The 19,272-nt window shown below is 38.1% G+C and overlaps 1 pseudogene; it reads left to right on the top strand.

Annotated features, from left to right (window-relative positions):
• The first annotated feature begins 14,908 nt into the window (after positions 1-14,908).
• Positions 14,909-17,006, top strand: LOC125406710 (FAST kinase domain-containing protein 2, mitochondrial pseudogene; annotated as a pseudogene).
• The last annotated feature ends 2,266 nt before the right edge of the window (positions 17,007-19,272 follow it).

Genomic DNA, 19,272 nt, shown 5'->3' on the forward strand with positions numbered 1-19,272 from the left:
AAAGAATATACCTTCTTCTCTGCAGTCCATGGAACCTTCTCAAAAATTGACCACATACTTGGTAACAAAGCAAGCTTCCACAGATACAAAAAATATTAGTAACCACCTGTGTCTTGTCAGGACCATGGATTAAGTTAGAATTCAACAACAATGCTACCCCCAGGAAGCCAACAAACTCATGGAAGTTGAAATGTCAACTATTAAATCACCCCTGGGTCAAGAAAGAAATAAAGAAAGAAATTAAAGTCTTCCTTGAATTTAATGAAAATAAAGACACAACATACTCAAACCTATGGGACACTATGAAAGCAGTGCTAAGAGGAAAGTTCATAGCAGTAAGTGCCCAATTAAAGAAAACGGAGAAAGCACACATTGGAGACATAACAGCACACCTAAAAGCTCTGCAAATAAAAGAAGCAGACTCACCCAGGAGGAGTAGAAGACTGGAAATAATCAAACTGAGGGCTGAATTCAACAAAATAGAAACACAGAAAACAACCCAAAGAATCAAAGAAACAAAAAGCTGGTTCTTGGAGAAAATCAACAAGATTGACAAACCCCTAGCCAAACTAATCAAATGGCACAGAGAGAACATGCAAATTAATAGGATCAGAAATGAAAAGGGGGACATAACCACAGACACAGAGGAAATTCAGAGAATCATTAGATCTTACGACGAAAGTTTATATGCCACAAAGTTGGAAAATTTTAAAGAAATGAACATTTTTTTTTAGTTTACTATCATATACCAAAGTTGAACCAAGAACAGGTGAACAATCTAAATAGACCTGTTAATCGTGAAGAATTAGAAGCTGTTATCCTAAATCTCCCTACCAAAAAAGTCCAGAACCAGAAGGTTTCAATGCAGAATTCTACCAGAACTTCCAGGAAGAACTAATACCTATACTCCTTAATGTATTCCACAATATAGAAACAGAAAAGTCATTGCCAAACTCCTTTTATGAAGGTACAGTTACCCTGAGACCAAAACCACACAAAGACAAAACCAAGAAAGAGAATTACAGGCCAATCTCACTCATGAACATCGACGCGAAAATTCTCAATAAAATACTGGCAAACCGAATCCAAGAACTCATTTGAAAAATTTTCCACTATGATCAAGTAGGCTTCATTCCAGAGATGCAGGACCGATTCAACACACGCAAATCTATCAATGCAAACCATCATATAAATGAACTGAAAGAAAAAAACCATATGATCATTTCATTGGATGCTGAAAAAGCATTTGACAAAATTCAACACCCATTTATGATAAAGGTGTTGGAGAGACTGGTGATACAAGGATCATACCTAAATATAATAAAAGCAATATACAGCAACCCGACAGCTAACATCAAATTGAATGGAGAGAAATTCAAAGCCTTTCCGCAAAAATCAGGAACATGACTAGGCTGTCCCCTCTCTCCATACCTCTTCAATATAGTGCTTGAAGTTCTAGCAATAGCAATAAGACAACATAAGGAGATCAAGGGGATTCAAATTGAAAAGGATGAAGTTAAACTTTCGTTATTTGCAGACAATATGATAGTGTATATAAGCGACCCCAAAAACTCTACCAAAGAACTCCTACAGCTGATAAACACCTTTAGTAATGTGGCAGGATACAAGATCAACTTCAAAAAATCAGTTGCCCTCCTATACACAAAGGATAAAGAAGCAGAGAGAGAAATCAGAGAAACATCACCTTTCACGATAGCCACAAATAGCATAAAATATCTTGGGGTAACTCTAACCAAGGAAGTGAAAGACCTATTTGACAAGAACTTTAAGTCTTTGAAGAAAGAAATTGAGGAGGAGACCAGAAAATGGAAAGACCTCCCTTGCTCTTGGATTGGGAGAATCAACATAGTAAAAATGGCAATTCTACCAAAAGCAATCTATAGATTCAATGCAATCCCCATCAAAATCCCATCAAACTTCTTCACAGACCTTGAGAGAACAATAATCAAGTTTATATGGAAAAACAAAAAACCCAGGATAGCCAAAACAATCTTATACAATAAAGGAACTTCTGGAGGAATTACCATCCCTGACTTCAAACTCTATTACAGAGCTACAGTATTGAAAATAGCTTGGTATTGGCATAACAGCAGAGAAGTCGACCTATGGAATCGAATAGAAGACCCGGATATTAACCCACAAACCTATGAACACCTAATTTTCGACAAGGGAGCTAAAGGTATACAAAGGAAGAAGGAAAGCATCATTAACAAATGGTGCTGGCATAACTGGATGTCAACCTGTAGAAGAATGAAAGTAGATTCATATCTATCACCATGCACAAAACTCAAGTCCAAATGGATTAAAGACATCAACATTAATCCGTCCACTTTGAACCTGATAGAAGAGAAATTGGGAAATAGTCTACAAGATATAGGCAGAGGAGGCCAGGTCCTAAGTAGAACCCCAGTAGCACAAAACTGAGACGCTTCGGTAAAGCAAAGGACACTCTCAGTAAGACAAAAAGGTTACCTTCGAACTGGGAAAAGATCTTCACCAACCCCTCATCAGACAAAGGTCTGATCTCCAAAATATACAAAGAACTCAAGAAACTAGACACTAAAACTCTAATTAACCCAATTAAAAAATGGGGTACTGAACTGAACAGAGAATTCACAACAGATGAACTTCTAATGGCCAGAAGACACTTAAGGACATGCTCAGCCTCCTTAGGGATCAGGGAAATGCAAATCAAACCACTTTGAGATACCATCTTACACCTGTCAGAAACAGCTAAACTCAAAAACACCAATGATAGCCTATGCTGGAGAGGATGTGGAGTGAGGGAAACACTCATCCATTGTTGGTGGGAATGCAAACTTGTGCAGCCACTGAGGAAATCAGTGTGGCGGTTTCTCAGAAAACTGGGAGTCAACCTCCCTCACGACCCAGCAATTCCACTCTTGGGAATATACCCAAGAGATGCCCTATCATACTACAAAAGTATATGTTCAACTATATTCATAGCTGCATTATTTGTAATAGCCAGAACCTCGAAACACCCTAGGTGCCCCTCAATAGAAGAATGGTTATAAAAGGTGTGGAACATATACACATTAGAGTTTTACTCAGCGGTAAAAAACAATGACATCTTGAATTTTGCATGCAAATGGGTGAAAATAGAAAACGCTTTATTGAATGAGGTAACCCAGACCCAAAAAGAGGAATATGGTATGTACTCACTCATAAGTGTATTCTAACCAAAATTAAAGGTCTTTGGGTCTATAATTTGTGATCCTAGAGAAGCTGAATAAGAAGGTGAACCTGAAGAAAATCATATAGTTATCCTTCTGGATATTAGAAGTAGGTAAGATTGCCATGCAAACATGGGTGCATGGGGTGTGGTGGGGTGGAAGTACAGGGAGATGGTTAGGGAGAGTGGAAAGGGGGAGGATTGGGGATGGCTTGGGGGAATGGGAGGGGGAGGGAGGAAGAATGGTTATGGGAGCAAGGAATTTTATATCTCAACTAAGGGAGCCATTTTAGGGTATGCAAGAGACTTGATTCTGGAGGGGTTCCCAGGCCCAAGGAGAGGTCTCCAGATTGTACTCTGGGCAGCAGAGGAGAGGGTACCTGATCTGGCCTTGGCCCATAACCATACTGATGAATATTTTGCATATTACCACAGAACCTTCATATGGCGATGGATGGAGATAGAGACAGAGACACATATTGGAACACTGGACTTAACTCCCTACGCCCAAATGAGAAGCAGAGGGAGGGAGATCGTGAGCAAGGAAAGCAAAATCAGAGAGGGCCTTCATCTGACGATGGATGTAGATAGAGACGGAGACCCACATTGGAGCACTGAAAGTCAGGACCGCGAAGGGTGCGTTCACCCACTGATACAAGGGGACTGATCGAATGAGAACTCACCAAGGCCAGCTGGACTGGGACTGAACGAGCATTTGATCCAACCGGATTCTCTGAATGTGACTGACATGGGGGCTGACTGAGCCCCCGAGGTCCAAATGAAGACTGAGAAGCCATTGACAATGGCACTGGGTCTTGTTTCGTCTGCATGGACTGGCTTTTTGGGATCCTGGCCTGTTTGGATGCTCACCTTCCTGGACCTGGAGGGAGGGGGAAGGGACTTGGATTTCCCACAGGGCAGGAAACCCTGACTGCTCTTGGGAATGGTGAGGGAGGAAGAGAGGGAGTGGGGGGAGTGGGGGGATCGGGAAGCTATTGGGAGGAGGGGAAGAAGTGGAAAGAGTGTTTTCAGATACTTGAATAAACAAGTCTAACGGAAAAAAATACAAAAACATTATATTGTTTGAGGTAGCCTAGTCCCAGAAAGACAAATATAATATGCTTTCACTCAAACATAGCTTTTATACATAAAACAAATAAAAACCAACCTACAATTCACAAACCCAGAGAATCTGTACAACAATGAGGGCCATAAAAGAGGTATACATGGATCTAATCTATATGGCTAGTAGAAAAAGACAATATCTCCTGAGTAAATTGGAAGCCTGGGGATCATGGGAAATGGTAGAATGTGAGGTGGACAAAAGGGGAAGGGAGTAGAAAAAAACATACTGCTCAGTAAAAACAATTTTAAAAAGAAAAGGAAAAAAGAATTGAAGAAAACAATATTTCAACTGCTTTCTATTTACTTTTAGTGTATCTGTCAAAGTGCAACATGCTTTAGCTTTTTAATATTTTATACATTTTTATTTTCTTTGCTATGTCAAGTTGTAGTTACAAGCAACTAAGGTTCATCTAATCCTAATAGTTCAAGAACCCCTATTACAGGACAAGTTTGAGATTGAAAACTGGAGTATGTAAGCCTTGTGTAGAGATTTTATTGCCCATTTTGCATTGTCTAGGAGATGAGTGATGGCTTGTCTAATAACTGTCTCTATTGCTACAAATTCTCCTTATAATAGAACTGAATACATTCAGTATACTCCATTGTTTCTCATTTGAATGTGGAGTTTTCGATGTGGAATTCAAATCATATGTGTAGATAAAACAAAAATTTCTTCATTACAATGCTGTGAATAGAAACAGATTTTTTTCAAATAATGGAATGAGCATATTTTGAATTACAAAAATGTTGTTAAGATTTTATAAAATTAAAGCAATAAAGTCAGAATTGCTTGAGTAATGCTGCAATCTTAAAGATATTTAGAAAGTGTAATTCTCAGTAATAAAAATGAATTTTAATTTAATTCTTTAAAATCATTGAGATTATAATATAATATCTTTATTCCCTTCTTTTTCCTCTCTCCATATCCTACCATATATCCCTTCTTTCTCTCTTTCAGTTTGATGACTTGTAATTGTTATGGCATGTATAGATTATGTTCCTAAAAAGAATCTGTTCAGTCTGTATATGTATGTATAACCCAAGACCCATATGCCAAAGAAATCCCAGAAAATTGAGAAAGGTATCCAATAGAAAGTGTAAATGCAGTTTCAAATTATATTTTTTGCAATTTCTTTTTTAAGTTCATTTTTTCACTTTTCATGTATGTACTTAGTAACACAAATTAGTTTTAACAAAATTAAACCCAATTTTGAATCAATATAAAAAAATGTATACAAGCTACAAAAATCCAATCCAATGTAAAAATATTTAAAACTAGTAGTTGTTTTTTAGAAGTAGATTCAATAATCCACCCTTTTATCTTATCAAGTTTATATACTCCCTTTTTCTTTTCAGAGTAGATTCAATAATTCACCCTTTTATCCTATCATGTCTGTGTCCTGTTTTTTTCTTTTCAACACAAGAACTCTGAATCTAGACACTTTTGTTCAAATTTCCTCCTGACCATAACAAATAACAACTTGTAACCACACCACAAACAATGACAAATATCTATAACCCATTCAATGTTCAAAACCACTCATCTTACCTCTTGTGAATGTGAGCATTGTATTCTTAAATTTATTTTCTGCTGTATGGGAGTGAGAGCATTTCTACGGTACACTGAAAATGAAAATTTGGGTTTATTGTAAGATCTTGGGAGAGGTAGCTTTATCAATTTTTGTTTAGTCTCTGCATAATGACAAAGTGCAGGGCTTGTCTCAAGTCCTAGCTAGAACAGTCTATGAAGCTGGATCATCTAAACTAGTCACCTTGAAACTGTTTTGAGAAATTTGTAGTCCAAAGTCAATCTTTAGTTTGTATTTTTAGGCTTAGTGATATAATCATAGTCCTGGAGGAATGGTCATTTTTGGTCCCAATTCTACTTTTGGAGACTTTAAATGTCACTGTTAGACTTGCTTATAGTTCACTGCATAAAATTGATAGAGACTCAAATCCAAAAGTCATGTAAGGGATAGTAGATGAAACCTTTTTCTAGAATAAGTTAATACTTTGTATGACCATTAATATCATGACATTAATATCAAAACAAAAAGTTTTATATATGCTTCTTTTAAAATCTATACCTCAAGAAAAGCTGTTAAAGAGTCAATATAAAATCAAAGGATTGAGCTGGGAGGTAGTGGTTTATGCATTTAATCCCAGCACTTGAGAGGCAGAGGCAGGTGAATCTCTGCGAGTTTGAGGTCAGCCTGAACTTCAAGATCTAGTTCCAGGACAGGATTCACAGCCAAAGAGAAACCCTGTTTTGAAAAACCAAAACAAAATAAAAAATAAATTAAAAAATCAAAAGATTACGAGATTAATGGCAAAAAAGTAGTCCTTAAATATTTGTTTTTCTTTCATCACATATCAGGTGGCTTTTCTGACATAAGACAGAGATTTAGTTTCTCCTCTATCGGCTATTCTAAAGACTAATATTTCTCTGTTATTAAAGGTCATTCCACATACCATATAGTTTGGCTGTCAATCATTTTAAAGATAAGGCTGTTGGTTACTTTAAAATATAAGTAGCAATTGTTTCTTGTTATAATATGAACTGAATGCTTGGTGAGTGTTCTATGTAATATCTTGTCATATTTTCCCAAAAAACTTATGTTAATTAATAGTTTGTTTCTAAAATTGGGGAAATTTTTAATCTCAGTATTCCATTGTTGTAAAATATCACATCACCACAAATACATTGCTATTTAGCCACATATGGTTTTTATATTTCTCTCTGTTATTCCAGTACAATATTGTCAGTCTCATGCTTTGCTTTACCTGATATAAAGTTCTGTTTCCTAAAAACTGAACATTTACATCCTGAAGAGGCCTATTTGGATGTCAAGTTTCTGATGAATTTATTGTTATATCTGCACCTGTGTCTACCAGACTGTCAATGACAATATCATTTATTCATGTTTTTAAGTTTGGTCTTTGTTCATTCATAGAGGTTTGCAAAAACACTTACTTTATGGATTCTCTTGAAATTTTTTCTCCCTCCTATAGCTGTTCTATTATCCAGAGCAGTATAATTTCTTATAATATGCACTTCAATTGCTCTGGGAAAGAGTTTCTCTACAATGGCAGGAACATGACTGAACCATATTTGGCATACTGGACTGCTAGAAGTCTCTCACATTCAAAGCTGCTGTACCCTATAAAGCCCGGATGTGGCAACCATATAGGGATTGTTTTTCTAGAGTAGCATAACCTCCTTTTCCAAGAAGTCATTCTTGGGAAATTTCCATACCCTAAACTTTACTCCACTGTTCAATAATTTTAGCCTCTTCTGTAAACTATGTCCTCCATTGTAATTGTTGACCAAGCTTTACAACTGCTTTAACCAAGTCTATCCAGTCTTTAGAGATAATTCTATTACAAACTGACCATGAGATTTAATATTTTTATAACAAATAATGGATGCATGCCCTCTGAGACTATTTTTTTCTTGAATTTCCTTAAGCCTCTACCATTGGCAATTCCTGTAATGTTTCTTGATAAATTAAGGTTGGCTGTTTTAAAACATTGGGCTGTTCCTCTCCAATATTATAATGAAATGCTGAAATTGGCTCACAATTAAATTCCTCTGTCTGAATTTGTGTATCTCAATGACCCATTTTATTAATTTTTCTAAAACTTGTGTTTTAGCCCTCAAGCCATTCAAAACTTTTAATGGTGAAAGAAAAATAATAAAACTAATAATGCTTACAAATAAATGCTTAAAATGACATAATATTAATCCCATCTAAATTAGTAATTTTCTCATTTTATTGTTCAAGTTTCAAACAATCTACTGTACACAACCTACTGTATACAAAGACCCAAATACCACCATTGTAAAAGTGTTTCCTATTTTTTAAGGTTGAGAAAGATAACTCCTATAACTAATTCCTCACTTTCTGAATTCCAAGTACTCTCACCAAATCTGCTACCTTATATGCAAGGCTTATTGCTGCTGTATAGAACAGTAAGAGCCTGGCATAGTTTGGCAGTACACCAAGAAGTGGGTTCATGGAAAACTCACCAGGAGAGAAGAAAGGAAAATTATTCCAGTCCCATGTAGACCAAGCCTTTTCTGGTGGCTATGAAGCCACAGACAGATAACTTGTTCAAAATTTGTACACTACTTTGCATTACATCTAATATGCACTTATGAGTGAAAGCCAGATGTCCCATGATTAAAAAAATCCCAGAGACAGATATTGGGTTGCAAGATAAAGAGCCAAAAAGCAGTCAGCCACTTTCTCTTACCTGTTTCTCAGACCAAAATTGACTATCATGCCTCCATGCATTTTCAGACTGAGACTGATCTGAGACCTGTCTCTTTTTGCTTTATAGTCTGCACTAGTGCTGGGATTAAAGGCATGCAGAACCACTGGAAAACCTCTATGACTAAGTATTGTGGCTGTTATGATTAAAGATGTGTGCTATCCCTGCCTGGCCTGTATGGCTGACATTTGCTCAACTATGCTCATAGCCTTATTCATTATAGCCAGAACCTAAAACAACCTTGGTGTCCCTAAACCAAAGAATGGATAAAGAAAATGTGGAACATTTACACAATGAGTACTCAGCAATAAAGATGTCTTTAAATTTGCATGTAAATAGATGGAAATAGAAAAACCATCCTGAGTGAGGTTGCTTAGTTCCAGATAGACAAATTTGGTATGTGATTACTCATAAGTGCATATTAGATGCAAAGCAAAGGATAAACAGCCTGTAGTCCATGATCCTAGAGAAGCTAGGATAACAAGGAGAATTCTAAAAGAGGCCTACAAGGATCCCCTTGGAAGGAGAAACAGACAGTATCTCCTGAGAAAACTGGGACTGAGGAGGGGAAAGTAGGGTAGAGGGGTAGTGAAAGGGGAAAAGGGGAGGGAGGAGAAGAACATGAGGAAACAGGATGCTCAGGAAGAAAGATACAGAGGGAGAGAAAGGAAAGAGATATCTTGATAGAGGGAGGCATTAAGGGGCTAGTGAGAAACAAGATACTAGGGAAATTACCATGAATATACAAGGATGACCCCATCTATGTCTCTAAGCAACAATGGGCAGGATTCCTAAACTGGCTTTCCCCTGTAATCAGATTGATGACTACCTTAATTGTCATTATAGAGACTTCATTCAGAAGTTGATAGAAACAGATACAGAGATCCACAGCAAAGCATTGCACTGAACTTTTGTACACCAGTCAAGAGAAGGAGAAGAGATAATATGAGCAAATGGGTCAACACCGTGATGGTGATACCCACAGAAGCAGTTGAGCTGAGCTGATGAGAGTTTATTGACTCTGGACTGATAGCAGGGGAACCTGCATAAGACCAAATTAAATCCACTGAATGAAGAGGACAGATGTGAGGCTTGGCTAGTCTATGGTGTCACTCATAGTGGAACTAGGATTTATCCCTAGTGCTTGATTTGGCATCTTGGAGCACATTAGAATTGGAGGGATACCTTGCTCAGCCTAGATAAAGATGGGCAGGCCTAGGTCTTGCATCAAAGTGATATGTCAGACTTTGTTGACTCCACATGGAATGCCTTACTGTTTCTGACAAAACGAAGGGGGTTGGGTTGTGGAAGAGGGTGGGGTGAGAGGAGGGGACAGAGTGAAAATGGGTTACCTAAGGAAAAGGAGAAAAGATTGTATTGAAAAATTCTTACTTAAAAAATAAATATAAAACTAAAAACTTATAAAAGTAATAAGGTAGCTAAACACAAGGTCTGAGCTATTGACACAGTAAAAGAACAGGTTGAGGGAAATACCTGGCTTGTTTACACTTTGTTAATTAATAATGAATTGCTTGTATAAAAATTTATTAGTGTTCGGCTCCTGACCTCTGGCAGAAGCCCAGCAAGAAGGAGATCAGACATTCCCCAACCCCCTTGACTCCCTGGTCATTCTGCAGGGGCTGCTCCATGCTGCTAAGCCATCTCTCCTCCTATACCATCCCAGCTTTCACCTAGGAACCCCTTCCCTTATTTCTCCCTTACTCAGGGACATAAAATCTCCCAGCTCAGTATGTTTGGGCACTGGGACTGGGTGGTAAGTGCAACCCAGCAGGAGGGAGTTCATGTGTTTCAATAGCCTGCCTGCAGAAAGGTAGGCCTTCTGTCAGTGAGGTCCCTCCCTGCCCAACAAGGGAACCTGACCCTTACCAGAAGATCAATTAGAGAGCATTTGAAGCAAGATATGGGCAGGAGCCAAGGCAAGAATTCCTCCAACAATCTGAAAAACAACATGAAAAACACCAGATCCCAGAGACCCGACAACAAAAGGACTTGAACACCCTAATCCAGAAGAAGTTGGAAAACGTGCCATTATGAAAGCAATGGAGTCCCTTAAACAGGATATGAATAACTCCCTTCAAGAAATGGATGAGAAGTATAACAAAAAGTTTGAAGAAATGAGTAAAGAAATGGATGAGAAGTATAACAAAGAGTTTGAAGAAATGAGTAAATCCATAAATGATACCGTGGGTAACTAAGAAAAAGCAATCAAACAGGTAATGGAAACAGTTTAAGAATTGTAAACTGAAATGGAGACAATGAAGAAAGCACAATCCAAATGCTGGCTGGATATGGAAAATCTAGGCAAATGAGCAGAGACTACAGAATCAAGCATAGCAAATAGAATACAAGAGATAGAAGAACGAATCTCAGATTCTGAAGATGCCATAGAAAAAATAAACACTCTAATCAAAGAAAACAGAAAGTCCAAAAAATCTCACTATAAAATATTCAAAATATCTGGAACATAATCAAAAGAATAAACCTCCGAATAATAGGAGTTAAAGAAGGAGAAGAATTGCAGATCAAAGGCCCAGAAAATATATTCAACAAAATTATAGAAGAAAACTTTCCCACCATAAAGAACAAAATTCCTATCAAGGTTCAAGAAGCATACAGAACACCGAATAGACTGGATCAAAAAAAAAATCTCCTCGCCATATAATAATCAAGACACAAAACGTACAGATTAAAGAAAGAATATTAAGATCCGCAAAGGAAAAACATCAAGTAACTTATAAAGGTTACTAACAAACATGGAAACCATGAAAGCCAGAAGGTCCTGGATCGAGGTACTGCAGAAACTAAGAGACCATGGATGCAAGCCAGACTACTATACCCAACCAAGCTATCATTCACTATCAATGGAGAAAACAAAATATTCCAGGATAAAAACAAATTTAAACAATACGTAGCCACAAAACCAGCCTTATAGAAAGTAATAGAATGAAAATCGCAATCCAAGGAATCTTACATTGCCAACACTGCCTACAATAACTCAGACATCTAGCGACCCTTCACAAGCTCAACTCAAAGAAGGGAAACACACAAACTCTACTACACAAAAATAAAAAAAAAATAACCGGGGTCAATGACCGCTAGTCATTAAAATCAATTAATATTAATGGATTCAACTTACCTATAAAAAGGCACAAACTAGGAGATTGGATACGAAAACAGCATCTAACATTCTGCTGTTTACAAGAAACACACCTCAACCACAAAGACAGACATCTACTCAGAGTAAAGGTTTGGGAAAAAGTTTTTCAAGCAAATGGACCTAAGAACCAAGTGGGTGTGGCCATTCTAATATCTAACAAAATCGACTTCATACTGAAATCAATCAGAAGAGATTGAGACAGACACTTTATACTCATAACAGGAACAATTCATCAGGAGGAAGTCTCAATCCTGAATATCTATGCCCCAAATATAAAAGCACACACTTATGTAAAAGAAAAACTTCTAGAACTCAAGGCAGTCATCAAACTACACACACTAATAGAAGGAGACTTCAACACACCTCTCTCACCAATGGACAGGTCAATCAGACAGAAACCTAACAAAGAAAAAAGAAAATTAATAGAGGTAAAGAATCAAATGGAAGTTACATACATCTATAGAACATTTCACCCAAATAGGAAAAAATATACCTTCTTTTCTGCAGCTCATGAAATCTTCTTGAAAATTGACCACATATACGGTAACAAAGCAACCTTCCACAGATACAAAAAAATATTAGTGAACACCTGTGTCTTGTCAGATCACCATGAAATAAAGTTAGAATTAAACAACAATGTTACCTCAGAAAGCCTACAAACTCATGGAAGCTGAACAGTAAACTACTGAAGCACCCCTGGGTCAAGGACAAAATAAAGAAAAAAAGTAAAGTCTTCCTTAAATTTAATGAAAATAAAGACACAACATACTCAAACCTATGGGACACAATGAGAGCAGTGCTAACATGGAAGTTCATAGCACTAAGTGCTAAATTAAAGAAAACAGAGAAAGCTCACATTGAAGACTTAACAGTACACCTAAAAGCTCTGGAAGTAAAAGAAGCAGACTCACCCAGGAGGAGTAGAAGACTGGAAATAATTAAACTAAGTGCTGAAATAAACAAAATAAAAACACAGAAAACAATCCAAAGAATCAATGAAACAAAAAGCTGGTTCTTGGAGAAGATCAACAGGTTGACAAACCCCTAGCCAAACTAATCAAATGGCAGAGAGAACACGCAAATTAATAAGATCAGAAATGAAAAGGGGGACATAACCACAGACAGAGGAAATTCAGAGAATCATTAAATGTTACTACAAAAGCTTATATGCCACGAAGTTGGAAAATGTATAAGAAATGGACTTGTTTTTAGAGAAATACCATTTACCAAAGTTAAATCAAGACCAGGTGAACAATCTAAATAGACCTGTTAGTAGCGAAGAAATAGAAGCTGTTATCAAAAACCAATCTACCAAAAAAAGCCCCGGAACAGATGATTGCAATGCAGAATTCTACCAGAAGAGAATTCCAAGAAGAGCTAATACCTATACTCCTTAATGTATTTCACAATATACAAACAGATGAGTCATTGCCAAAATCTTTTCATGAAGGTACAGCTACCCTGATACCAATACCACACAGAGACACAAGCAAGAAAAAGAATTACAGGTCAATCTCATTCATGAACATTGACACAAAAATTCTCAACAAAATATTGGCAAACCGAATCCAAGAACACATTAGAAAAATTAACCTTTATGATCAAGTAGGCTTCATCCCAGAGATGTAGGGCTGTTTCAACATATGCAAATCTATCAATGTAATCCATCATATAAATAAATTGAAAGAAAAAATTATCATTTCATTGGATTCTGAAAAAGCATTTGACAAAATTCAACAACACTTTATGATAAAGGTGTTGGAGAGATTGGGGATACAAGGATCTTACCTAAATATAATAAAAGCTATGTACAGCAAGCTGACATCTAACAACAAATTGAATGGAGAGAAACTCAAAGCCATTCCACTAAAATCAGGAACACGACAAGGCTGTCCACTCTCTCCATACCTCTTCAATATAGTGCTTGAAGTTCTAGCAATAGCAATAAGACAATATAAGGGGATCAAGGGGATTCAAATTGGAAAGGAAAAAGTTAAACTCTGGTTATTTGCAGATGATATGATAGTGTACATGAGTGACCTCAAAAACTCTACCAGAGAACTCCTACAGCTGATAAACACCTTTAGAAATGTGGCAGGGTACAAGATCAACTTCAAAAAATCGGTTGCCCTACTATACACAAAGGATAAAGAAGCAGAGAGGGAAACCAGAGAAACTTCACCTTTCACGATAGACACAAATAGCATAAAATATCTTGGGATAACTCTAACCAAGGAAGTTAAAGACCTATTTGACAAGAACTTTAAGTCTTTGAAGAAAGAAATTGAGGAGGATACCAGAAAATGGAAAGACCTCCCTTGCTCTTGGATTGGGAGGATCAACATAGTAAAAATGGCAACTATACCAAAAGCAATCTATAGATTCAATGCAATCCCCATCAAAATCCCATCAAAATTCTTCACAGACCTAGAGAGAACAATAATCAATTTCATATGACAAAACAAAAAACCCACGATAGCCAAAACAATCTTATACAATAAAGGAACTTATGGAGGCATTACCATCCCAGACTTCAAACTCTATTTCAGAGCTACAGTATTGAAAACAACTTGGAATTGGCATAAGTACAGAGAAGTCGACCAATGGAATCAAATAGAAGACCCGGATATTAACCCACAAACCTATGAACACCTGATTTTTGACAAGGAAGCTAAAGGTATACAATGGAAGAAGGAAAGCCTCTTTAACAAATGGTGCTGGCATAACTGGATGTCAACCTGTAGAAGAATGAAGGCAGATCCTTATCTATCATCATGCACAAAACTCAAGTCCAAATGGATTAATGACGTCAACATTAATCTGACCACTTTGAACCTGATAGAAGAGAAAGTGGGAATTAGTCTACAAGACATAGGCACAGGAGACCACTTCCTAAGTAGAACCCCAGTAGCACAGACAATAAGAGAAGCAATGAATAAATGGGACCTCCTGAAACTGAGAAGCTTCGGTAAAGCAAAGGACACTGTCACTAAGACAAAAAGGCAACCTTCTGGTCATGGCTGCGCCCGTGTGTAGCCAGGGGTTACCGTTCTATGGATAGTTCACAGCATATGCTCTATTTTAGGAAGAAGTCAAATTTTGTTGCATTTTGAATTTTTGGAAGTGTGCCATTGGATAGCAAAATGAGTAACAAAGCACATTCCCTGCTATGGAACATCAGACAGTTGAGTGCTTTACTTCCAAGAAGCAGAGTTTTGAGGATATATCCTCTGGGATTTTGCAGATCAGAAGTTTTTCATTCAAAATGGAACCTAAGAAACTGCCTGTTAAATGGTTTTGAGGATGGTTTGCGGCCATCTGTTAGACACCTCTTTCAAGGTATTTTGAAATCAGTAGATGGTTATACTCAAGCTAAAGGCGTAAGACACAGAGTTGTCTTTAAATTTGGTAAAGTGCTTTGTCCTAGAAGACTGTCCTCTGACTCAGAACATTCTCTTGTCTCTGATGGGGCATCTGATCATGTTTTAATGAAAATAAACTTCCACCATACCTCTAGTGAAGATGTATTCACCAAGTAAATGAGACCAACCCCTATGAATCATAAAAAGCTGGCCCAGGAGTGTAACTCCTTGAGAGATGTGCTCAATTCATTTTCAAGAGCACCCACATTTCCTAGTAGTAGCTATTTCTTAGCAATGTGGACAATTGCCAAAAGGATATCTGAAGACAAGGGGCGCTTTGAGATGCAACTGATGTTCGGTCACCCTGCCTTTAATCAGCTGTGTGGTCAAATGATGAGAGAAGCCAAGATTATGCACTATGACCACCTTCTGTTCAGTCTGAAGGCTATCATGAAGCTTGGGGTCCCTCAGAATACTCTTATGGTTCAGACGTTGCTGAGGACGACTCAGGAACGTATCAATGAGTGTGATGAGAGACGTCTTCAATTTTGTCAACTGCTTTAAAGACTTTGGAGCCATGCATGAATGTGAATGCATTTCGAGCAGGGTTGCGAATCCTAGTTGATGAGCAAGTTTGGAAGATAGAGCACATCTTCACATTACAAACAGTGATGAAATATATCGGGAAAGACACGCCACTTGCTCTTAAGAAGAAACTGGAGATGAAAGCCTTGAAGGAGTTAGACAGATTTTCTGTCTTGAATAGCCAACACATGTTTGAAGTACTGGCTGCCATGGATCACTGCTCTGTTGTCCTCCTGAATGAATGCAGTAAGGTGATCATAGATAATATCCATGGATGTCCTTTTAAAGTCTTGATCGGGATACTGAAGTCCTGTAGAGACCTGCAATACCAAAATGAAGATCTCTTCAAGAGCATAGCTGACTATGTGGCTACAACTTTTGAAATCTGGAAGCTGAAACAGGTCATCTTTTTTCTCCTGTTATTTGAAGACCTTGGTTTTCGAAATCCTGATTTGATGTACAAGCTTATGGAGAGGGTAGTGGAAGAGCCTGGGGCTCTAAGCATGAAGAACATTGTTTCTATCCTTCACGTGTATTCTTCCGTCAATCACATCTGTAAAGGCCAAAACAGAGAGTTTCTAGAAGCTATGACCAGTGCTCTGACTGTCCATCTTCACCACATCTCTTCTGAAAACCTACTAAATACTGTGTATTCGTTTTGCCTGATGAATTATTTCCCCCAGGCCCTGATTAACCAGCTTACTGAAAAGAACATCATCAACGAATTGCTGACTTCAGATGACACAGAGAAGAATATTTATAAACTTCATGTTTTGAATACTTGTCTGAAACTTGATGAAAATGCTTGTTACAAAGCTGCACACATACCGTTGCCGCAGCTGCCGCTGTCACCAGCGCACCAGAATGACAGGGTTGCAGAGGTGCTCAGCAACCCTTTGGAAGGTGATGGATGCTTCTCGAGAAATGTGCAGTTGCCACATAATTATCACATTGATTTTGAAATCAGAATGGATAATAAGAGGACTCAAGTATTTTCGTTTCCGATGTAGATGCAACTTCTGCCACAAACATGCAGAGGGTAGCCGTGCTGTGTGTTCCTAAGTCTGTTTATTGTTTGAATTCAAGGCACCCCAGAGGATTTTTTGCTATGAAAATTCGACATTTGAAAGCAATGGGTTTCCATGTGATCTTTATCCATAACTGGGAGCTGAGAAAGCTGAGGATGGAGGATGCAGTAGCATTTGTGAGGGTGAAGATCTACTCCCCTGAAGCTCTTCCCACTACCAATCAACTGTGTAAAGCATGAGTTAGAGCAGACGGGAGCCGCTTCCCACTGGAGCACACAAATGACTTTAATAAAGGCTGTAATTCAGTTATCAGTGGAAAAAAAAAAGGCGACCTTCTGACTGGGAGAAGATCTTCACCAACCTCTCATCATACAAAGGTCTGATCTCCAAAATATACAAAGAACTCAAGAAACTAGACACTAAAACTCTAATTAACCCAATTAAAAAAAATGGGATACTGAACTGAACAGAGAATTCACAACAGAAGAACTTCGAATGACCAAAATACACTTAAGGTCATGCTCAACCTCCTTAGTGATCAGAGAAATGCAAATGAAAACAACTTTGAGATACCATCTTACACCTGTCAGAATAGCCAAACTCAAAAACACCAATGATAGCCTATGCTGGAGAGGATGTGGAGTGAGGGGAACACTCATTCATTGTTGGTGAGAATGCAAACTTGTGTAGCCACTGTGGAAATCAGTGTGGCGGTTTCTCAGGAAGCTGGGAGTCAACCTACCTCAGGACCCAGCATTTCCACTCTTGGGATTATACCCAAGAGATGCCCTATCATACTATAAAATCATTTGTTCAACTATGTTCATAGCAGCAATATTTGTAATAGCCAGAACCTGGAAACAACCTAGGTGCCCCTCAATAGAAGAATGGTTAAAGAAGGTGTGGAATATATACACATTAGAGTTTTACTCAGCGGTAAAAAGCAATGATATCTTGAATTTTGCTTTCAAATGGGTGGCAATAGAAAACACTTTACTGAGTGAGGTAACACAGACACAAAAAGAGGAATATGGTATGTACTCACTCAAAATTGGATTCTAGCTATAATTAAAGGTCTTTGAGCCTATAATTTGTGATCCTAGAAAAGCTACATAAAAAGGTGAACGTTAAGAAAATCATAAAGTTATCCTCCTGGATGTTGGAAGTAGACAAGATTGCCAGGCAAACTTGGGAACATGGGGAGTGGGGGTGGAAGTAATGGGAAATGGTTAGAGAGAAGGGAGAAGGGGAGGAAAGGGGATAGCTTGGGGGAATGTGATGGGAGGAGGGAGGAAGGATGGATATGGGAGCAGGGAAGTATATATCTCAACTAAGGGAGCCATTTTAGGGTTTGCAAGAGACTTGATTCTAGAGGGGTTCCCAGATCCAAGGAGAGATCCCCTGATTGCTCCCTGGGCAGCAGAGGACAGGGTGCCTGAACTGGTCTTGGCCCATAACCATACTGACGAATATTTTGCATATCACCATAGAACCTTCATATGGTGATGGTTGGAGAAAGAGACAGAGACTCACATTGGAACATTGGACTTAACTCCTTAGGTCCAAATGATAAGCAGAAGTAGGGAGAACATGAACAAGGAAGTCAGGATCAGAGGGAACCTTCATCCAAAGATGGATGTAGTTAGAGACAGAGACCCACATTGGAGCACTGGACTGAGCCCCCAAGGTCCAAATGAGGAGCAGAATGAGGGAGAACATGATCAAGGAAGTCAGGATCGGGAGGGGTGCGTTCACCAACTGTTTCAAGGGAACTGATCTAATGAGAGCTCACCAAGGCCAGCTGGACTGGGACTGAAAAGCATGTGATCAAACTGTATTCTCTGAATGTGGCTGACATGGGGGCTGACTGAGAAGCCATTGACAATGGCACTGGGTCTTGTTTCAACTGCATGTACTGGCTTTTTGGGATCCTAGTCTAGTTGGATGCTCACCTTCCTAGACCTGGAGGGAGGGGGGAAGAACTTGAACTTCCCACTGGGCAGGAAACCCTGACTGGTCTTAGGACTGGAGATGGAGGAGGACAGGGAGTGGAGGGAGGGTGAGGGTATTGGGAAGAGGGAGGAAGTGGAAATTTTTATAAATAAACAAACAAATAAATAAATGAATAAAAATCTTGTATAAATCTGCAATGAATCCATCTCATTCATCAATTTGTTGTTATTGTTGTTGTTGGGAGATTTTGCTGATTGTTTCTTTTTTTAGCAGTTATAGGTCAATTTAATTTTCTTATCTATTCTTGATTTAATTTGGGTGAGTATTATTTATCCTGAAAATTATCCATTTCCTTTAAGTTTTCTGGTTTTGTGATGTACAGGTTTTCAAAACTTGGCCTGATGATTCTCTGGATTTCCTGTGTCTTTATGTTTACCTTTTCAATTCTCACTTTCTTAATTTGGGTATTCTCTCACTATCTTTTGGTTAGTTTGGATAAAGGTTTGTCTATTTTGTTGATTTTCTTGAAGAAACAAATATTTGTCTCATTGA

Source organism: Myodes glareolus, chromosome 5 (genome assembly GCF_982192425.1).
Source record: "Myodes glareolus chromosome 5, mMyoGla1.1, whole genome shotgun sequence".
NCBI lineage: Eukaryota > Metazoa > Chordata > Mammalia > Rodentia > Cricetidae > Myodes > Myodes glareolus.